Raw genomic sequence first — 23,629 nt, 5'->3', positions numbered from 1 at the left:
ACTTTTCTGGATAAATGTATAAAACTTTTCTGAATGATGTTTAAGGAGGCCTAAATAAGTGGAAAGATAGACCATGTTCATTGATTAGAAAATGCAATATTTAAAAAAGTTTGTCTCGCTAAATAAATTTAATAAAACATAATATATACCTAAAATGTTTCTTTTGAAAATTGTTAAGCTAATTGAAAATTTTATATATGGAAAAGGCCAAGAAAAATTAAGACATGTTTGAAGAAAAAAACAGGTGAGGGGTCACACCCAAGTAGACATCCTTTCCATAAGGCATTATCAAGCTAAAGTAATTAATACTATAAGGTATTGATGCAGGCATGGGGAAATAGACAAATAGAAAAAAATTAGAGACTGCCCAAATAAACCCATTAATATGTGGGCTGTTGAAATAAGACAGGGGTAGAACTGCAGATCAATAAGGAAACAATTTTTTTTCGCTAAACCATTCTGTGCATTACTTAGCTATATTTTCAGAAGAAAATAAAGTTGGATGCATTTCTCACACTGTAAATAAAAGCAATCACAGATAGATTAAAAACTAAATGAGAAAGCCAAAATGATTAAACATTAAAAATAGAAAATAAAATACGTAATGACTTCAGCATATGGGAGAATGTTGTAAATATGATATAAAAGCATAAAGCATGAAAAGTTGAGGAGTTTACTTACATTTAAGAACACATGTTCATCAAAAGACACCACAAAGAAACTGAAATGACAATCCACAAACTGGGAGTGGGTATTGAAACATATGTATAAAATTTGTAAATCTAGAGTTTCTTCTTAAGATAAGAAGGACCTGCCTAAAAGGGAAGGTAAAGGACAGGGATGGGATAATTCAAAGACGGAGGTCTTTCGGAAGGCAGGAAAAGATCAGAACACTCAAGGAGACACTTGCTTTTGATAACTGTGGGAACACTTATCTCTTAGCAGAAAGGATGAAAAGAAGAAAGGAACAGATACAAGAATAGTTTTAGACTTGCTGGAGCAAAAGGGGGGGCTCATGAGTGATTCTTTATAACTTATGAGGTAGTCATAAGATAGTCATGTAAGTTTAGGGAAGTCAGATGCAATGTTGAAGATGAGGGAAAAGCATATGAAACACTTGTAGAAGGAAGAATGAATTTACTTCTAGCAGTATTGAGGGGCAATTTGAGTTTGATGATCAAGAGTATCTACAGCTGTTATTTTTCACAATTACATTTTAAAAATTTCTGGTAATGTTCAGTCTTTGAACACATATTCTGAGAATGCCAGTGATCAGATTTATCCAGAGTTGGGTTTTTCCAGGAAGGCATGACAGAATACTACTTATTTAGTAATATTTAAGTTTCAGGTGAACTTCCAAGTGTTTCACATACACTAAGATTTAATTCTCCTAACAACCCTATAAGTTGTAATACTAATATTATTCTCATTTTAAAGATGAAGCAACAGGATTTGAATTCTGACCAAGGAAATGAAGATTACCAGGGGAGAGAGGTTGTAGTGATGTACCAGGACATCAAGGCTAGATAAAGAGTTAATGAAGGTAGAAGGGGGGCTATGAGAGAAATGGGCATGGTCAATGAGTTAGAAGTCTGAATGAGGTTAAAATATTTCAGAGAGTTCTTGAGCAAAGAACCAGAAAGCTATCAGGTTGTGATAGAAGAAGAATGTTAGAATCAGTGATTTCAGGGAAGGAGTGTTTCTGGTGATGACAAGGCACAGGGAAAAATCAAGTGGGTGTCTGAGTTGAAGAAGAGGAGGTCACCGGAGGTCAAGGAACAAGAGACTGGGATGTTGGGTAGGACCTCTTTGTGGGCATGGATGCCCAATAACCCTCTGGACTGGGGAGGAGAAAACTGTCAACAGGAGCTGTCTCAGTCAATGAACAAGAGTGCTTAGGAAGTTGTGAGATACAGGTGATTAGAAGGAAAAATGTGTTGTACCAGGAGAGCATGAGCCTCAATGGCAAGAGTTTTACAAGAAGGAAGGGAAACATTAATCTCGATGCAGGCCTGGAAATTATGGAGAGCAACCCACCTGACTCTGGAGAGCACAAAAGGAAATAACCCCCATGTGAGAAGGCTGCAGGGGAGATAGTGCCATCTGGGGGTTATTTCAGTGAAGTCAAGGAGGTGGAACACATGTCCAGGAAAGAAGTTGCAGATCTAGGGAAGATTGGTGATTGCAGTGCTAGAAGTATAGAGGTCAGAGGTATGGGTGTGAGAGTAAGGAGAGGATCTGGGGTTCTGTGAACAGATAGGACACAGAAGGCAGCCTGGGAATGAGGACTCCACAGACAGTAGATGACCAGAGATGCCTGCATGCATTTTATGTGACCCACATAAACTCAATTAGAAGGTGCAATGGAGGAGGTGAGCACCTGGATTTAGTGGAATTTGGCTGTGTCCTTGAAGTAAATCCAGTGACTATAGTGGGGACCTGGTGTGGCTTTCAGGATTGGTTTGTATAGTTGGAGAAAATGTGCAGTAAGTGTGAGCCTGTAGTCTCCCAGTGAGGAGGGAGTGGGGTCTCCAGGTGGCCCACTTTACTCCTCCCAGGAATGGGTTCGTGTTTTGCATACTTTAAGGGGTTCTCCATGTACAAGCTGATAATGATTGTCCTTTCCTCCTTTCCCAAGGCAGGATAAGCTCAGCTTTTAGTGTATCACATTTAAATACTAGAAGTTGAAACATTCAAGCCTGAGTATGAACACTTAAAAGTATATGTAAGCTAATTATTTACTCCGAGTTAGTAGATCAAGGCTAAATATTTGCTAGTTGTGTTATTTAGGGAGGATATAATAGTCTTGTGGAAATGCCAGATAATATGACCGTAGTTTTAAAAATTCTTTTCCATTATAAGTTATCACAAGATATTGAATATAGTTCCCTGTGCTATACAGTAAAAACTTATTGCTTATCTATTTTTATGTATGGTAGTGTGCATCTGTTAATCCCATACTCCCAGTTTATCCCTTACCCGCCTTCCCCTTTGGTAACCATAAGTTTGTTTTCTGTGTCTGTGAGTCTGTTTCTGTTTTGTAAATAAGTTCATTTGTACTATTTCTTAGATTCCACATATAAGTGATATCATATATTTGTCTTTCTCTGTCTGACTTACTTCACTTAGTATGATAATCTCTAGGTCCACCTACGTTGCTGCAAATGGCATTATTTCATTCTTTTTATGGCTGAGTAATATTCCATTATATATACATACCACACCTTCTTTATCCATTTATCTGTTGATGGACACTTAGGTTGATTCCATGTGTTGGCTATTGTAAATAGTGCTGCTGTGAACACAGGGATGCATGTTACCTTTTTGAAACTAGAGCTTTTGTCTTTTCTGGATATATGTCCAGGAGTGGGATTGCCGGATCATATGGTAACTCTATTTTTAGTTTTTTAAGGAACCTCCATACTGTTTTCCATAGTGGCTGCACTAATTTACATTCCCACCAACAGAGTAGGAGGGTTCCCTTTTCTCCACACCCTCTTCAGCGTTTATTATTTGTAGACTTTTGATGATAGACATTCTGTCCAGTGTGAGGTGATACCTCATTGTGGTTTTGATTTGCATTTCTCTGATAATTAGTGATGTTGAGCATCTTTTCATGTGCCTATTGTCCATCTGTATATCTTCTTTGGAGAAATGCCTATTTAGGAATATGACCTATGTTAAAAGGGGCATAACACTATGAAGAGGTTATGGATATAACTGGACAGTGTGGTAGTCTTACTATATTAGCAAGAGTTTTTATTTGTAAGCAACAAGGCAAACTGAGTTAGATAGAAAAGAAATGAAAAGTAGCATGGATACCTCAGGGACCTACGGAATGGAGAGGCAAAGCCACCATATGCCGGCAGAGCCTTGCACCTGCCAGGAGGGGCGCCTTTTTCTTCTTCACACAAAGGCCTCAGCTGGATTCCAGAGGCCTTGGGTGAAGAATCTGATACAGGGTGACACATCCAGACAATGCTACCGCTCCAGAGGGCTGGTCTAGGGATGCCATCACTGGCACCTCCCTGAGCACTGCAGCCTGTAGGGTGACAGAGCAAGCAGGGCCTCAGCCCACACTACTGGCCCTCCTTTTGCTACTGGCAGAGACAGTGGTGCCAGGGTGTGGCGATACCTGAGTTGCTTTTGGCCCTTGCTTCAAAGAAGGTGGGGAAAGCAAGTCCCTGACATCTTCTGCTGTGATAACAGCAGTGTATGAGCCACCCACCAAGACCCAGGAGGTGAGAAATTTCCCAAACATGGGAAGAGACTCTGCTGGGCAGCTGAGAATGCCAACAGTAACTTCTTGCTGTTTCCTGTCCTTGTTTGTTTCTTTTACCCTCTATTTTGACTTTACCTGGCATTTGAAGCACAGAGAAATGAGACGGTGCCTACATGCAATAGAAAGTTACAGGAAGTCAGCACAAAGTTGAAATGGGGATCAGCCCATGGATAGGGAGGACTTAAAGGAGAAAAGAGTTTTCCACTAACTGTAGGGTGCTTTGGGCTACTGATATGCCTTCCAACACAATGGATCACTGCGTGGTGCGAGGAGATGTGGAAACTGAGCTGTTGGTTTAAAATGAAAGCACTAGATATGATTAAGTTTAACTCCATTTCTTAGTGATTAAAGTTTGACCCTGTAATATTATTGCTACACACACACACACACACACACCAAGATGGAGACTGCTATCTATATAAGCCTGTGTGTGTGTGTGTAACAGTATATATAATGTATATATGTAGCAATAATCATCACTGTAATCATTTTCTCTTCACTTTGCTTCTGTTTTCTCACTTTGCTTTGTATTTTGCCTCCTTCCTTTTCCCTTTTTCCTCCAGTACTGTTGATTCAACTTGATCTCACAGCAACAAATATTTCAACCATCAGCTGCACGTCCTTGATCCTGGCTCAGTTTAATTCAAGTCAATAAATATTTATTATTTGCTTATTATTGGCAACTCATACAGATGTTATTAAAAATTCAGCAACACATCTTTTTTCTCTTTGTCTCCCTCTCCACAGCTCACAGCAGATCAAGCTGCCCCAGATAGATATCCTGTAAAAACAAATGAGATGAATGGAAGGATATAGGCAAGATACACACAGAACAAATGAATCTATTACCCATAAAATATCAGTAAAATACTTCTCTTTGCTGAGAAGTATTCCTTATTGTTGTTATTCTTTAATATCTGAAAACACCCTGATTTTAGTATACCACTCAACAGCAAAATTTAAATATATTTAGAAATTCACTATATAGAAGGTAAAACCTGTGGATAAATTAAATAAAGCACCCTTCATACAAGAGAAAAATGTTAGAGATGTCTGTTTTATTTTTAATTCTCTTTTCCAATATTCAGCAAATATATTATCATAAAATAGTGAATAATATTAAGGAATGTGCATTTAAGATTTAAAAAAGTTCTAGTGCACTTATAATTTATAAGAATTTAAGATGTTATTATTACAGTATGCTAGATACAACTGGAATTATTAGTGATACACTATGAAGCTTAACCAGGACTATGATGCCTATGTCCTAGGAAAGTGGTGTTCCAAGCTTGCTAAAGCCCAGGGGAAGAGAGCTGGCCCACCAACCAAGACTCAAGAGGTTTGGAATTACAGGTGACTCTTCTGGGTATTGTGTTAAACTCTAGTTAAGAACTGAATAAGGACACCGTTGTGTTGCTTTTAATCTTACAATCTATCTTGTCACTTAACAGTCCTGAAGACATGGATGAGCTATTTATTACCAGTACAATTACTGTGAATTGAAGACATTCTTCAAAAAGAGATTATTGTTGACAGTGTTGTTAAAAAGAGAGCAATGACTAACAGATTCTGAAAGAAAAGGGATTTGCTTTTTTTGAAGCAAATATGTGGCACACATGGGTAGTTGAAAATCAAGTTCTGGGACTTGAATTTGGAGACATTCAAGTAAAAAGTATGCTAGCTCTGCATTTGTTTACATATTCCTGGTCTGTCTGCTCCCCCTTTCCCTACAACTCCTCTTCCTAATTTTTATCATTTCTTTCAAGCCCTCTGCTCAATTCCATCTCCTTTGTGAGCAAATGACCTTGCTTCTTACCTTTCAGCAAAAACAGAAGCTTTCAGAGTTGAACTCTCCCAGAGTCCCAACTTTTGTTCTGATATAAATAGGTGTCTGATTATGGGCATCTGTCCTGCTAGATAGAAAACTCTGTTAGATCAGGGATGGAGCCTGTTCACCAGTGTCCCCAGCACCCAGCACATGGTCTGGTGGGGGCTCAATAGAATGCTGTTGCCTAAATGAATGAACACAGTTCCTTCCTCTCATTTATAAGTTTTTGTTTTAAAAACAAAAGTTTTGTTTTTAACATATATTACCACAGTTAAAAAAAAAACAGAATAGTACAGAATCAGATTAGAGAAAATGTTAAAGTTACCCTCTCCAATAAATTCCACTAGCTCTCTTCCTCACCACCTCTCCAGCCTTAGGAGCTAACCTTCCCCCTCTGCCCCAGATTCTATCCTCTTGTGATCTCCTCTAGGAGGCACTTCTCCTCCACATGGACAAGTCAGGGAGGCGGGCTTGGCAGGGCACTTACTCATAGTGGCCAAGAGTTGCAACAGCTGAGGGTGATGCCAATAGTGTGGCCAAGGAGAGCAGTGGCCAGGTGCCAGAGAAGCTAAATCAGTCATCAAATCTTAAGGCTGAATCCAGGTGACAGAAAATAAGAGGCAAAGTAAAAGGTCAGGGGGATGCAGCAGGAAGTCAAGAATGTAAATGCAAAGCAAGATGAAGTGAGAGGTCCAGGGCCACATAGATGAATGGAGAAGGGATACCAAGAATGCGTTTTTAAATTAATTTGGGGGAAGTTTGCTAAGCAGTAAACAAGTAGGTTAATGAGGGCTGAGCTGGCACCCTGACACCTCTTCAGAACTTCAACTCTATTGATTATCCTCTCTCTCCTGGACATTGGACATCTCCCTTTCCTCTAATTTTCTTTCTCAGATTATAAATATGCTAAGCTTCTTTCACCTAAAAATGAAACAAAACCAAACCAAAAGACCTTTCTCTCAACCCTGTCTCCCCCTCAGACTACTCTGCCCAATCTCTCTTCTGCTAATTCTAGACAAATTTCTTGAAAGAAATATAAGGTCACTGTCTATATTCATCACCCCCCCTCAACTGCCTTACTCAATGGAGTTTGCCTTCTTCCCCAGCACTTTGCTGAAAACCATCTTGTCAAATCATCGATTGCTATCATTAGATATAAATGACATGCTTTCAAGTCTAGTTGAATTGACTCCTTGAGGTCTGACTCTGTTGACTGCTGTCTCTTCATTTGGCATCTCTGACACTCCCCTCCGCTGATTCTGCTCTTCTATCTCTGGCTCATTTTAAAAATTTTCTATGTGTGACCCTATTTCTCCACTCACCTCTACCTCTAGTTGTCTATGGACATCAGGTAACATTGTGTGGTAGGCACCTGGCTATATGTGTCTTCCCATTCTGGGGCAGCTAACAGAGTCAGAGCGCTTGGGCACCACGCCTTGAAACAAAACCTGCTCTGGGTGACTGTCCGGCTCCGTTCCCCATTTACTTGCAGTCTTCTCTTCCTACATCAGCTCAGTCTTCCTTTCTCTTACAGGAAAGTATTCTTGACTGTCATTTATCATATTTTTGTAGTTATGACTCATCGAGGACTTGCTATTTGCCAGAAACTTCACTGCGTACTTACTTTTATTTATTTATTCATTAAGTTATTTCTTTAGTCAGTAAGTATTTACTGACTCTTACTATGGTGCAGGCACTATGGATATATAATTTCTAGTTATTAAAATTAACTTAGAAGATAGCATGTTGTAGTTTTATAGATGATGAAACAGGCTGGGAATTGTCCTTGGCTAAAGCTCTTGAGGCAGACCAGGCATTTGAATTCACAGCTCTTTCCATGTCACTAAAATATCTAAAAAATATTCTATCTTTCATTGCATATCTTATGCCAGGAGTTTTCTCTCCTTTGTCTTACTATACCAGTGATATCATTAACCTATGTTGTTTTTGAAACATAGGAGGGAGAGATTCATACCAATGAAAATCCAGAATTCCATAACTTTGTTATCAGCACCATCTCACTTGTTTCCACATGATCCAGACAAGGCTACCTATAATCAGGTAGCTTGAGAGTCACTTATTTATTCATGTTCTCGCAGAGCTTACAATATATTAGTAGAGGACAGGGAGATGGGGAGACAGATTAATCAATTAAGTGAATAAGAGAATATATTATAACTGAGAAAAGTCCCAGGAAGGAAAAGGGTACAGTTAAATATAAGCTAATAACAAAGAAACTTGACCCAGATTGGGGTGGGGGGGCATCAGAAAAGCTTTCCTAAAGAAGTGAGATGTGAGTTGAGACCTGAGAGATGAATAGAAGTTAAGCCCATAAATGGGTGAAGAAGAGCACTTCAGGATGAGGGAACAGCATATGCAAAGGCTCTGGGGAGAGGAGGAGGTACAATGCTTTCAAAACCTAGAAGGCTGAGGTGTAGAGTGAGAGTAACAGAAAGAGGCCAAGAGGGGTAGCCTGGGTCAGACTATGCTGACCAGGCCATTCTTTTTAATCTTAAGAATCATAGTCTAACCTGATGGGATCTTATCATCAAATTTGCGTTCTAGAGGTTCACTCTGGCTACAGTGTAGAGAACCTTGCTGGAAGGGTCCAGGGAGGATGCATGGACAATAGTTAGGAAGCTACTGCTATCGTGTCATCATAGATGCTTGGACTAGTGTGGTGGTCATGAAGGAAGAGAGAAGTAAGGCAATTTGATACATATTTGAAGAGGTAGAATCAGTAGGACTTGCTGACAGATTAAGTAAGAAGTGGAGAATAAGGTGTCAGTGTTACATCCTAGGCATCTGAGATGCCTAATTGCATGAATGATGGTGCCATTTGCTGAGAAAGGGAAAGGAAGAAGTCCAGGTTTGGAGGAAATCTTGGGTTTGGTGGGTTATGTTAAGATTGAAGGGTCCATGGCCTAATAAGATGGTTGCTGGATGTATGGGTCTGGAACTCCAAGGAGAGATCTGGGTTAAAGATATAAACTTAGGAGTCATCAGCAGAGTAGTAATCAAGCCACAGGCATGAATGAGATCAAGGAGGGAGGTACTATAGAGTGAGAAGAGAAGAGGCCTAGGACTGAAGCAGCCAGAATGCTTTCATGTAAAGGATTCACTTTCCAGTCATTTAAAGAATAAACATTCTCTGAAGAAATGTATGAGCTTCTTAAAATAAATTTCTCTTAACCATATTTAAAAATATTAACATCAATAAGAAGTTTGGAAAAAACCCTGCACCTCTGTGGCCCCAAATGAATCTGTAAATTTTTACTTATTAAAAAAATTCCGAAGTATTTAAGATATCTGCACTTGTTTAAGTCTAGAGGTGTATACATGAGTGTTTGTTATATGTCTCTGTACTTTTTGAATGAATGACATATTTCATAATTAAACAACAAAAAGTAACAGCAAAAAGTTCCAGGAAATAAAATCTAAGGCAATAAAAACTCAGGCCAGAAAATTAAACACCAGAAGCAGTTAAGGGAAAAATAAAGGATCATAGGTATTGCCAAGGAGCCTCTTGGCCCCAAATGGAAAGGTTTTAGTCCCAACCTAATAAGATGTACCATGAAAGATTCTGCTGGTATTTCTGTAGGAATTTCCAATATTATAGAAACCATAACAAATAAAATCTTGGCTCTATTTATATTTCTGAATAATGGGAAACAGGAAATTGGCCAACATTATTTGCTTTTGCTGGACATCAAAGTCACTAGTCTGGCTTAATGAATGGATGTTACTCCTGTGAGACTATATAAGCCAGAATATTATTTAAAAATTGGAAGCAAAGTGTGTCTGAAATAAGAGTAGTGATCCACAAGTGATCTGTAATCAGAAGTGGCTTTGTTAGTATAACAGAATAATGAAACCTCTGACTCCCTCCTCAGTACCATTTACTACTATAACTGCCAACATCCCTTCTTATCCACTACCCCCAAGAGAGGGTAAGAGATGATTTTAGAAAGGTGCTTTCTCTAAGAAATTACTCTGCCCCTATATTAAGGGATATATGGCTCAGTAATGGACCTGCTAAAACAATCTTGAGAAAGGAGAACAAAGCTGAGGTATCACACTCCATGATTTCAAACTATATACAAAGCTATAGTAATCAAAACAGCATGGTAGTGGCACAAAAATAGGCACATAGATTAACAGAACAGAATAGCTCAGAAATAAATCCACACTCTATGACACAGGAGCAGAGAACATACGATGGATAAAGAACAGTCTCTTCAATAAATGGTGTTGGGAAAACTGGAAGTCACATGTAAAAGAATGAAACTAAACCACTATCTTGCAAAAATCAATTCTCATAAAAATTAACTCAAAATGGATTAAAGACTTGAATGTAAGACCCAAAACCATAAAATTCCTAGAAGAAGACAGGCAGTAACTTCATAAACATTAGTCTTAACGATGTTTTTATGGCTCTGACGCCAAAGGCAAGGGAAACAAAAGCAAAAATAAACAAATGGGACTACATCAAACTAAAAAGCTTCTGCATAGCAATGGCAACTATCATGAAAATGAAAAGGCAACCTACTGAATGGGAGAAGACATTTGCAAATCATATATCCAATAAGGATTTAATATCAAAAATATATAAAGAACTCATACACCTCAACAACAAAAAATAAACAACCTGATTAAATAATGGGCAGAGGACATGAATACACACTTTTTCAAAGAAGATATATGCATGGCCAACAGGCACATGAAAAGATGTTCATCAGTAATTATTATGGAAATATAAATCAAAACAACAAAGAGATATCATCTCACACTTGTTAGAATGGCTATAATCAAAAAGACAAGAAATAACAATGTTGAAGAAGATGTGGCAAAAAGGGGAAATTCGTACACTGTTGGTGGGAATGGAAATTGGTGCAACCACTATGGAAAACAGTATGGAGATTCTTCAAAAAAATTATGAATAAAACTACTATATGACGCAGCTCTTCCACTTCTCAGTATCTATCTGAAGAACATGAAAACACTAATTTGAAAAGATATATGCACCCCTATGTTCATTGCAGAATTATTTACAATAGCCTAGATATGGAAATAACCTAAGTGTTCATGGATGGATGAATGGATAAAGATGTGGTGTATATACACAATTAAATATTACTCATCCATAAAAAAGGATGGAATCCTACCATGTGCATTCATCCATCAATGGACAGTTAAGTTGTTTCCATATCTTGACTACTGTAAATAATGCTGCTATAAACATGGGGATGCACATGTCTTTTTGAATTCGTGTTTTTGAATATATTCCCAGAAATGGAATTGTTGAATTATATGTTAGCTCTATTTTTAATTTTTTGAGCATCTTCCACACTCTTTTCTATAGTAGTTGTACCAGTTTACAATCCCATTGACAGTGCACAAGGTTTCCCTTTTGTCCACATCTGCTCCAGGATTTGTTTATCTCTTCTTTTTCTTGATGGCCATTCTAACAGGTGTGAGGTTATATCTCATTGAGGTTTTTATTTACACCCAATCAAATTTAGAACATTTTCATTACCCCCTAAAAGAAATCCCATACCCATTAACAATCATTCATCATTTCCTCTCAATCCTAACCCTCCATCCCCATCCATAGCCCTGGGCAACCACCAATCTATTTTCTCTCCACCAATTTGTTTATGTTTTGACATTTAATATAAAGACAAATGCAGTATATGTGTTTTTGTAGCTAGCTTCTTTTACTTAGTATAATGTTTTCAATGTTCATCCATGTCATAGCATATATCAATACTTCCTTTTTTTTGACAAATAATATTCCATTGTATGGACATACCACAGTTTATTTATCCATTTGTCAATCAATGAACATTTGGGTGGTTTCCACTTTTGGGCTACTATGAATAATGCTGCTATGAACATCAGTGTACAAGTTTTGGGTGGATGTATATTTTCATAGGAGTGGAATTGCTAGGTCATATGGTAATATTTCGTTTAGCTTTTTGAGGAACAGCTAGACTGTTTTCTGAAATGAAAAAGGTTTTATTTCTCTTGAAAAATATTTCACCTTAAGTTTTGAAAAATGGTTTTGCTGAATATAAAATTCTTATTTGACATTTTTATTTTTTGAGCACTTTGAGTATGTCATCCCACTGCCTTCTGGGCCCCATTGTTTCTGAACAATGAAGTTGGCTGTAATCTTATTAGTTTTCTCATATAATGAATAGTTTTTTTCTTGCTCTTTCAAAAGTTTCTCTTTGTCTTTTGCTTTCAGGAATTTTACTGATATGTCTGGGTGTAGATCTCTTTGTGTTTATCTTATTGGAGTTTCTTGAACTTCTTAGATGTGCAGATTAATTTTTTTAAATCAAATTGGTAAGTGTTCAGCCATTAATTCTGTTTTTTAAAATTATTTATTTATTTATTATTTATTTTTGGGTCTGTTGGGTCTTCATTGCTGCGCTCGGGCTTTCTCTAGTTGCGGCAAGCGAGGGCTACTCTTCATTGTGGTACACAGGCTTCTCATGTGGTGGCTTCTTTTATTGCAGAGCATGGGCTCTAGGCACACAGGCTTCAGTAGTTGCAGCATTCAGGCCCAGTAGTTGTGGCTTGAGGGTACTAGAGTGCAGGCTCAGTAGTTGTGGCACATGGGCTTAGTTGCTCCGCGGCATGTGAGATCTTCCCAGACCAGGGCTTGAACCCATGTTCCCTGCATTGACAGGCAGATTCTTAACCACTGCACCACCAGGGAAGTCCCCAGCTGTTATTTCTTTGAGTTTTTTCTTCTCTTTTCTTTCTCTGCTCCTTTCTCTCTCTCCTCTCCTCTCTCTCTGATTCTTCCACTACATATAAGTTGGTGCACTTTAGTAGTATCCCACATCTCTGCATCTCTGTTCATTTTCTTCATTCTTTTTTTTCTCTTTGTTATTCACATTTCATAATCTCTATTGATCTGTCTTCAAGTTCACTAATTCCTTCTGCCAGCAGAAATAAACTGATGAATACTTCTATTGACTTCTTCCTTTCAGGTCTTTTACCTTTTGTTGCCAGAATTTCTATTTGGTTCTTTTGAATAATTTATATCTCTTTATTAATATTCTCTATTTTATGAGACATTATCATCATAACTTTTTTTTTCTTTAAACATGATTTTCTTTAGTTTTGTGAATACATTTATAATAGCTGCAGTGTTTTTTCTTTAAACATGATTTTCTTTAGTTTTGTGAATATATTTATAATAGCTGCAGTGGAGTCTTTGTCTGTTAAATCCAACATCTGAACAGAAGTCACAAGTAGCTTCTGTTGCCTGCTTCTTTTCCTGTGTATGGGTCATACTTTCCTTCATCTTTTATGTCTCATTTTTTTTGGTATGTTAAAAGCTGAACATTTTAGGTAAAATTTGTAGTAATTTTGGATACTGTTCTCCCCTTTCCCTAGGGTTTATTTTTCCTATTGTTTGCTTGTGCATTTATTTAGTGACTTCACTGGAATATTTTAAATGAGGTCTATTTCCCATGCAATGTAAAGTCTCTGATGTTTTTTCTCAAAGGGTTCAGTCTTGGGCAAGTACATATTCACCCTGGGAGTATAGTGCTTTTAACAGGGTTCTCTTTGACTGTCTTTCCCTGATTTCACTATTAAGTTGTCTGCCTCTGCTGGTATCATATCCAGATGTTAGGCTCCACTAAGTGCTGTCTGGTTACCCTATTGTTTTGATGATGCCCTAGAGTATACATTGTCCCACAATATGATCCAATTAAATTCAGGCTCCTTTGCAACGGTAGTCTTTGAAGCCAGTCTCTGAGGTTTTCTGACTCCAGAAGAGATCTTCTCAGTTGTCTCTTTTCCTGGTTCTCTCATTAAACTAGCTGACCTACAGTTTAGCTTGTTACTTCATAAAGCTATTAGCCTCTACTTAATTGCTTACCACCAAAACCTCCATTATTTTTAAGAGTGCTTAGGCTCGAACTTCTGCAAAGTCTGTTTCAAATAAAATCAGTTTCTCTAGGAAGAGCTTTGAGCTGTTTTTATTGACTGCCTTTCTCTCTAGGCAAAATCTCTGAGCCCCTGCTCTAGAGCTGCAGATGAGGATAGCTGTCTACTTCTCTCTGATTGGCACCCTTTCTTTATGATCAGGGTGCTGGGTGACGGCGATAACCTCTCGTGTCAGCTTGGCTCTTTCAGTGTGGAACTTCTGCTCTCAGTTCCCAGTATTCTTGGTGTAACTATCTCTCTTATAAATTCAAGCTAGATGAAGGAAGGAATCCCTGATCTCTTGATTGTACTCACCAGGAATTTAGCCTCTGCAACCAGGAGCTATGAGTGATGAGAAATGCTGGCAACCTGCCCTACTGGTGAGAAATTATATCCCTTAACTGAGATCTGAGGAGAGCTCCATTTTCTTAGCTACATCCCCCAGAGTGGAGCTTCCATTACACTGAGCTGGGGAGTAGAGGAGAGGATCATGGATCAAGAGCCACAGACTCTTGCTATTCTTACTCAAATTTAGTAGATTTTCTTGAGTAAGTAAGATTTTCTTTACTCGCTGTATGCTTTTAGGACATTTTCTAGAGACTTTAAATTGTTGTTTTTTTCAGCATGTAATTGACATAAAAACAGACACATAGATCAGTGGCAGAAAACATATAGTCCAGAAATAAATAGACCCAGGCACCTATGATCAATTAATCTACAACAAAGGAATCAAGAATATACAATGGAGAAAAGGCACTCTCTTCAAGAAGTGATGCTGGGAAAACTGGACAGCTACATGTAAAAGAATGAAATTAGAACAGTTCCTCACATCTATACAAAAATAAACTCAAGACGGTTTAAAGACCTAAATGAAGACATGACATCATAAAACTCCTAGAAGAGAACATACGTGAAACATTCTTTTTTTAAAAATTTTATTGAAGCATAGTTGACTTATGATGCTGTGTTGAAACATTCTTTGACATAAATAGTAACAATACTTTCTTAGGTCAGTCTCCCAAGGCAAGAGAAATAAAAGCAAAAATAAACAAATGAGACCTAATTAAACTAAAAACCTTTTTCACAGCAAAGGAAACCATCAACAAAACAGGAAGACAACCTACAGAATGGGGGAAAATATTTGCAAATGATGTGACTGATGGGGGGTTAAATGCCCAAAATATACAAACAGCTCATACAACTCAATATCAAAAAAACAAACAATCCAATAAAAAAAATGGGTAGAAGACTTGAATAGATGTTTTTCCAGAGAAGACATACAGATGGCTAATAGACACATGAAAATATGTTCATAACTAATTATTAGGGAAATGCAAATCAAAAGAACAAAGAGATATCACCTCACACCTGTCAGAATGGCTATCATCAAAAAGTCTACAAATAAATATTAGAGAGGATGTGGAGGAAAGGGGACATTTATACACTGTTGGTGGGGATGTAAATTGGTTCAGCCTCTATGGAAAACAGTATAAAGATTCCTTTAAAAACTAAAAATAGTACTTCCATATGATTCAGTAATTCCATTCCTGGATATATATCCAGAAATAACAAAAACACTAATTTGAAAAGATACATGCACCCCAATGTTCATAGCAGCACTATTTACAAGAGCCAAAACATGAAAGCTGAGTGCTTATCAACAGATGAATGGATAAAGAAGATGTGGTATATACATGCAATGGAATATTAGCCATAAATTAAAGAATGAAATATTGCCATTTGCAGTAACATGGATGGACCTAGGCAATATTATGCTTAGTGAAATAAAAAAGATGAATACTATATGATGTCACTTATATGTGAAATCTAAAAAAATAATACAAATGAATCTACATACAAAACAGAAACAGACTCACAGACATAGAAAACAAACTTACGGTTACCAAAAGGAGAGAAATTAGGGGAGGGATAAGTTAGGAGCATGGGATTAACATATACAAACTACTACACATAAAATAAGCAATAAGGATTTACTGTATAGCACAGGGAGTTATACCCAATATCTTGTAATAACCTCTAATGGAATACAATCTGCAAAAAAACTAAATCACTTCTTTTTAGATTCCGTATATAAGCGATATCATACAATATTTCTCTTTCTCTGTCTGACTTACTTCACTCAGTATGACAATTTCTAGGTCCATCCATGTTGCTGCAAATAGCATTATTTCATTCTTTTTAATGACTGAGTAATATTCCTTTGTATATATGTACCACATCTTCTTTATCCATTCCTCTGTTGATGAACATTTAAGTTGCTTCCATGTCTTGGCTATCATAAACAGTGCTGCAATGAACATTGGTGTGTATGTATACTTTCAGACTAAAAGAAATGATACAAATGAACTTATTTACAAAACAGAAACAGACTCACAGACTTAGAGAACAAACTTATGGTTACCAGCTGGGGAAGAATAGGAGGAAGGGATAGTTAGGGAGTTTGAGATTGACATGTACACACTGTTATATTTAAAATGGATCACCAACAACTACCTACTGTACAGCACAGAGAACTCTGCTCAATATTATGTAACAACCTAAATGGGAAAAGAATTTGAGAAAGAATAGATACATGTATATGTATAACTGAATCACTTTGCTGTACACCTGAAACTATCACAACACTGTTAATCAACTATACTCTAACATAAAATAAAAAGTTAAAAAAAACCTAAATCACTATATTGTACACCTGAAACTAACACAATATTGTAATTGATCATATTTCTTATTCCTATTGACTCAATTCATTCTCATTGTGATAGATTAAACATGGTCTCAAAGTTCTGACACCTTTTTCATTAAGAGGATGAGGGTCAGGTTTTGTGACTGCTTGACCAATAGAATATGCTGGAGGTGCCACTATTCCTTTTCTTAGGCCCTGACTTAAAGAGATTAGCATTTCCAATTCCTAACCCTTGGACCATTCACTCTTGGAAACCAGTCACCATGGCAATGAGGACACTCAAGCAGTTCCACGTGAGAGGCCCATGTGGAAAAGAACTGAAGCTCTCAGACCACAGCTCCAGTTGAGCAACCAGTTGACAGTCAACACCAACTTGCCGGCCATGTCAGTGAGCTGTCTTGCAAGTGAATTCTCACAGCTGATGCTCTGTAGAGCAGAGATGAGTCATTCTTGCTGAGCAAATTCATGTGCAAAAGTGCCACCTGTCTTCAGTTCTCAGTGTCATAACCAGGTTCCTTCTGCTCATGATCAAAGTGCTTCCTGAATCTCCTATGTCAGGTCCTCTCTCCATCCTCCCCACACCACCCCCTAGAATTTCCTCCTCAGCATCCCCCTTTTCTTGGTCCTCTCGCTCCTTCATGGAAGAAGCTGCATCAAAGATAATATAGTGAGTTGTCGCCAGACCCTTTAAGTAATGTATTTGGACTGCCGGACCTGTCACCTTCCCAACACATCCCTCAGATCTATCTCCTCAGCGGGTAAGTCTTGTCTAGATGTTCTCAATCTTAGCGGGAGTGAGAACCACTTGAGGAATTCATTAAAAATGTGGATTTCCCCTCATTCTAGAGATTTTGGTTCAGCAGGCCTGGGCTGGGATTAGGGAATTTTTCACAAGTACTCTGGGGAATTCCCATTCAGGCCTTCCAGGGACCCTGCTTTGCAAAGTTTTGATCTGATCCCAGGTCCCAGGCTGGTTGATCCCATCCAGCTAAAGTTCATGGACCTGGATTCCAAAGCCAGCAGGATCCATGTAACAGGTATGGACACTGAAATAGAAAGAACCCAATCTGTTCGGGGCCTAAGTCATTCCCTGACATTAAGTTAGGTTCCTGAGAAAGGGTGAGAGCTGACCTTCCAGATAGACATTCTCTGAGCTGATATAATTTCAGGTTTTCAAGAGGTAGCACTGTGATTTTTAAACCTGGTCACACATTAGGATGACCACAGTTCAATGTTACCAAATCAACTTCTCCAGAATGGAGTTTGGGAGTTTCTATATACCCCATGCTCCAGGTGAATCTGGTATAAATCTGTGTGTGGACCTGTCAGTGATTAGAAACTATAAGCATATAGCATATTTCTTCCTGGTGCCTGAAACCCCACAATTAGTGATTCATTCCTTTGGCCTAAAGGTTATTCTGTTATTCTGTTAATAGCAAACATTCCTGGGAAAGTAGGTCTCTTCAAGTAGGTCCCTTCAAGCAAACATTCCTGGGAAAGTAGGTCCCTGGGAAAGTAGGTCCCTGGGAAAGTAGGTCCCTATTCAGGAGAATAGGAATAATTAACATTAAGCACTACCACGTTGCTTTGGGGAGGGTATTGAGATATTTTCCAGCGATGTCTCAGATGTAACCATGAGGCTGGTTAGTTCTACATTCCTTCATACTTTCTTCTCAACACTGTCCTCCACCCACCCCAACGATTATTCTCATTTAGAATAATTATTTTTACCTGTATGCTCCCCTCCATTAGACTGCAAATTCTTAAGAACAGAGAATGTCTAATTAGTCTCTGTATCTTAGACATTATCCAGCATGTTAATAAACAGAAGATAGTACCTTAAATACTCACACCTTAATGCCAGTGAGTTACAGGCCTTTTCCTCTGAGCAGGTTTTGACATGGAGAAGGATGAGAATGTGAGGACAAGGGGACCCCTCCCCCCATCCCATGGGGCAAGAGAAAGCTGAAGACACATCAGACAGATGTCAAACAGTCATCTTTTGTGCTGAGGTCAGTTCTAAAAGGGTGATATCTCCTCCACATCAGGACGCCTCTTAAGCTGCCATAAAAGAGCTCTTTTCAGGGCTTGCTCACAGAGTGGGTGATTCTGAGGATTTGGGTTTATTTGATGCCTAAAGGTCTGCTTGCCCTAAAGAAGAACAAGCTTCTGATAAAATGAGAGAAAGGGCATTAAGTTTTGATGGGGTGTCCAGAGATTGGGATACTATCTCAGGGAGCAAAATAGGGAGTTTGCCTTCATAAATGGATAGAATGCTCCTTGTTCTGCAAAAAATAAGAAATAGGACAGTGGACAGGCAGGGACCCAAAGACACTCAACAGGGGAAAGTAAGACAATGTGCCAGTCGCATTCCATCCCATTTACTCCTCTGTCTAAGGCCAACCTAAAGAATGGGGATGCTGTGTAGTGAGCTGATTTTGAAGTGTGAGAAAAGGTAACAAAATACTAGTTTCATGAGCAGAAGACTCAATTTGATGAGGATACTTGAAATTTACGTTTGGAAACTAACTGTAATGATCGCCTTGACACACTTGTGTACTAGCTCATACCTTTGAAGAAGGACAGCCAAGTTTTCTGGTGGGATTTTCCCTTTAAGTTATAAGTGAAACTGCTCACATGAAAATTGGCTACAGAACCTGGGCTTGAGGTGTGACTTTGTCCTTTACACATTAAATATTGCAACAGGTCTTTCCTAACATACTACATGCTGCAATGTGTCAACATAAGTTTAAGAAAAAAATGCAGGCACTGACTGTAAATCTCAGTTTCAAATTGATTTCCCCACTTGTTTGTTTGTTTGTTTGTTTAAGGTTTAAAGGAAACTCTCTCTGTTTCACTTACCACACCCTCCTCAAAATGATGGTACACAGTGTCCCCAAGTTTGAGACTCATTCAATACTGTCTCACTCAGATGCTCTCTCCAGTTTACAGTCTGGCTTATTATATATAAGAGCCAGAACACTTTTTTTACCTTGAACTCTATATGGTAGATTGAACTAGATTCCTCCCTCCCCTACGAGAGGGTCAGCAGAGGATTTGGTATGAAAAAGATTCCATCAAGCTAGATCATTTCTTCCAGAAAGCTAAGGGAGCAGCCTCTGGTAACTACTATGATGTTTAATGTGATGTGCTTGGCTTAAAACAGGACATAAAAAGAGCCAAAAGCACTGTGTTAGGGGCGGGATGGAATTCTCTACGATTCCTAAAGGATCAAGCAAAAAGAGGAGTAACTCTGGTTATCTCTAGTTGAGTAAATCATGTCTCTGAGAAGTGTGTGAATTTGCAGGGGACCTAGTAACAAAGACTGGCCAGCCCGTGCCTCTCACTGGTGGGGAGACAGAACTAGAATCAGATTCTTGCGTTTATCCCATTTTGCAGAGAGGAGATTTTCCACCCCTGGAGAGACTGAGTGAAGAAAACTGAGCAGGGAAGGTGTCCCTCTTGCTACCGAAGGTGATCACTCCACATGAGATGGATCCACCCATCCCACCATCTCATGAGCACAAGATCTGCCCTCCCTCTACCACAGGCATGGGCTTCTCACAAGCACTGGAATATGCTAAAGTCACTCACTTTCATCTTCATGACTCATTTCCTCAGGGAAATCTGTCCCTATGATTAGTGTATCCATCCTTCACTGCAGTCTTTGTCATTTTATGTTTATTAGTGTCACACTTTGATTAAAATATTTTCTCCTACCAAATTAGAAACTCCACAAGGACAGGGACTGTGTCTGTTTTGACTCACCATTCAGTTCCTTGCACCTAGAACTTAGGAGGTACCCAATAAATGTCTGTTAAATAAGAGAATGAACAAATGCAGATAGGACTGGATTTTCTGAGGAAGGATATGGGGTCACCAACTTTAAATAGGGGGCTACCTGTAGGCAGGCAAAGTTCAGAGGGGAGAGATGTCTCAAGTGAAGGCAACATTTGTAAGGCTTCACGTCAGAGCCTTCCTTTGTTCAGTCAAATTAGTCAGAATTTCAACCTTGAACCATTTACCTTGGAATATCCTTTGGAGATGGACCTCACTCTTCAGAACGTGGCATGTTTACATAGTCCTGCATTAGTGGGCTATTGAAGGCTGTCCAAGTAAGATGACATGAAAGAGAAGGGCCTGGACCTTCCACTTTGCTGAGAGCCTCATCAGAGAAGGGGCTGGAAAAGCACTGTCCCCTTAGGTGGAATAGAAGGCAGGAAAAGCATTGGCTGCCTAGGTGGAATAGAGGCAGAATATCTCTTGGTCCGTGGCAGCTGCATGGATTGGCACAGAAAACCCCTGGAAGACTCAGCACCTCCAATGTTCCACATAGGTTAGGAAGACCCCCCTTCCAGACTGAAGTAAGATAAGACCTCCAATAAAGCCAGGTTATAATTTTAAAACCAATGAGTTCTAGCCCTGGGGGCAGAATAGAGTGACGAAGGCTGCATTGGGTAACAGTGAGCCGTGATGTCAGCGGTTACATGCAGGAATGGGCCAGCATGTGAGAGTGAACAAATATCTGAAGCAATAACATCAAGGGAGTTGTTGACAAGAAAATCCTAATAAAAGGAAGTGATAACATCAGGAAGCATAAATCCATTTTCTATTACTCTAGTCGTGTGGCTAACAGGGTCTTGGTGCTCTGGCCGGGTATTAGGCCTGAGCCTCTGAGGTGAGTGAGCTGAGTTCAGAACATTGGTCCACCTGAGACCTCCTGACCCCACATAATATTATTAGGCAAGAGCTCTCCCAGTGATCTCCGTCTCAACGCTAAGACCCAGATCCACTCAATGGCCAGCAAGCTCCAGTGCTTGATATTCCATGCCAAACAATTAGCAAGACAGGAACACAACCCCACCCATTAGCAGAGAGGCTGCCTAAAATCATAATAAGGTCACAGGCACCCCAAAACATACCACCAGATGTGGTCCTGCCCACCAGAAAGGCAAGATCCACCCTCACCCACCAGAACACAGGCACCAGTCCCCTCCACCAGGAAGCCTACACAACCCATGGAACTACAAACCTGCAGCCTGTAAAAAGGAGACCCCAAACACAGTAAGATAAGCAAAAAGAGAAGACACAGAAATACACAGCAGATGAAGGAGCAAGGTAAAATCCTACCAGACCAACAAATGAAGAGGAAATAGGCAGTCTACCTGAAAAAGAATTCAGAGTAATGATAGTAAAGATGATCCAAAATCATGGAAATAGAATGGAGAAAATACAAGAAACGTTTAACAAGGACCTAGAAGAACAAAAGAACAAACAATGATGAACAATACAAGAAATGAAACCAAAAATTCTCTAGAAGGAATCAATAGCAGAATAACTGAAGCAGAAGAACGGATAATTGACCTGAAAAATAAAATAGTGGAAATGACTACCGTAGAGAAGAATAAAGAAAAAAGAATGAAAAGAATTGAGGACAATCTCAAAGACCTCTTGGACAACATTAAACGTACCAACATTTGAATTATAGAGGTACCAGAAGAAGAAGAGAAAAAGAAAGAGATTGAGAAAATATTTGAAGAGATTAAAGTTGAAAACTTGCCTAGTATGGGAAAGGAAATAGTCAATCAAGTCCAGGAAGTGCAGAGAGTCCATACAGGATAAATCCAAGGAGAAACACACCAAGACACATATTAATCAAACTATCAAAAATTAAATACAAGAAAAAATATTAAAAGCAGCAAGGGAAAAGCAACAAATAACATACAATGGAATCCTTATAAGTTTAACAGCTAATCTATCAGCAGAAACTTTGCAGCCCAGAAGGGAGTGGCAGGACATATTTAAAGTGATGAAAGGGAAAAACCTACAACCAAGATTACTCTACCCAGCAAGGATCTCATTCAGATTTGACGGAGAAATTAAAACCTTTACAGACGAGCAAAAGCTAAGAGAATTCAGCACCACCAAACAAACTTTACAACAAATGCTAAAGGAACTTCTCTAGGCAGGAAACACAAGAGGAGGAAAAGACATACAAAACCAAACCCAAAACAATTAAGAAAATGGTAATAGGAATGAACGTATCGATAATTACCTTAAATGTAAATGGATTAAATGCACCAACCAAAAGACAAAGACTGGCTGAATGGACACAAAAACAAGACCCATATATATGCTGTCTACAAGAGACCCACTTCAGACCTAGAGACACATACAGACTGAAAGTGAAGGGATGGAAAAAGATATTCCGTGCAAATGATATAAAAAGAAAGCTGGAGTAGCAATGCTCATATCAGAAAAAAGTGGACTTTAAAATAAAGACAAGAGAAAAATAAGTACACTACATAATGATCAAGGGATCAATCCAAGAAGAATATATAACAATTGTAAATATTTAAGCACCCAACATAGGAGCACCTCAGCACATAAGGCAAATGCTAACAGCCATAGAAGGGGAAATCAACAGTAACACAATAATAATAGGGGACTTTAACAACTCATTTTCTCCAATGGACAGAACATCCAAAATGAACATAAATAAGGAAACACAAGCTTTACATGATACATTAAACAAGATGGACTTAATTGATATTTATAGCACATTCCATCCAAAAACAGTAGAATACCCTTTCTTCTCAAGTGGTCATGGAACATTCTCCAGGATAGATCATATCTTGGGTCACAAATCAAGCATTGTTAAATTTAAGAAAATTGAAATCATATCAAATATCTTTCTGACCACACACTATGAGACTAGATATCAATTACAGGGAAAAACCTGTACGAAATACAAACACATGGAGGCTAAACAATACACTACTACATGACCAAGCGATCACTCAAGTAATCAAAGAGGAAATCAAAAAATACCCAGAAACAAATGACAATGAAAACACGATAA

The 23,629-nt window shown here is 38.6% G+C and overlaps 1 long non-coding RNA gene across 2 annotated transcripts in view; it reads right to left on the bottom strand.

Moving 5' to 3' along the window:
- Positions 1–4,909: 4,909 nt before the first annotated feature.
- The window catches only part of LOC132433622 (uncharacterized), a 32,177-nt gene continuing 13,457 nt past the window's right edge, over positions 4,910–23,629 (bottom strand). Inside the window, exons 1-3 of one of the 2 annotated variants that reach the window (XR_009521186.1) lie at positions 6,436–6,466; positions 6,099–6,192; positions 4,910–5,063 (exon numbers count right to left, since the gene is read on the bottom strand). This is a non-coding gene — a long non-coding RNA (uncharacterized lncRNA). Of the gene's footprint in view, positions 5,064–6,098; positions 6,196–6,435; positions 6,467–23,629 lie in introns of those variants that run through there. The other variant, XR_011246655.1, reaches the window with a different exon arrangement.

The sequence above is a fragment of the Delphinus delphis genome, chromosome 11, assembly GCF_949987515.2.
Source record: "Delphinus delphis chromosome 11, mDelDel1.2, whole genome shotgun sequence".
Classification (NCBI taxonomy): Eukaryota; Metazoa; Chordata; class Mammalia; order Artiodactyla; family Delphinidae; genus Delphinus; species Delphinus delphis.
Note: the sequence above shows the minus strand (reverse complement) of the source record. Positions and strands in the feature narration are given on the sequence as shown.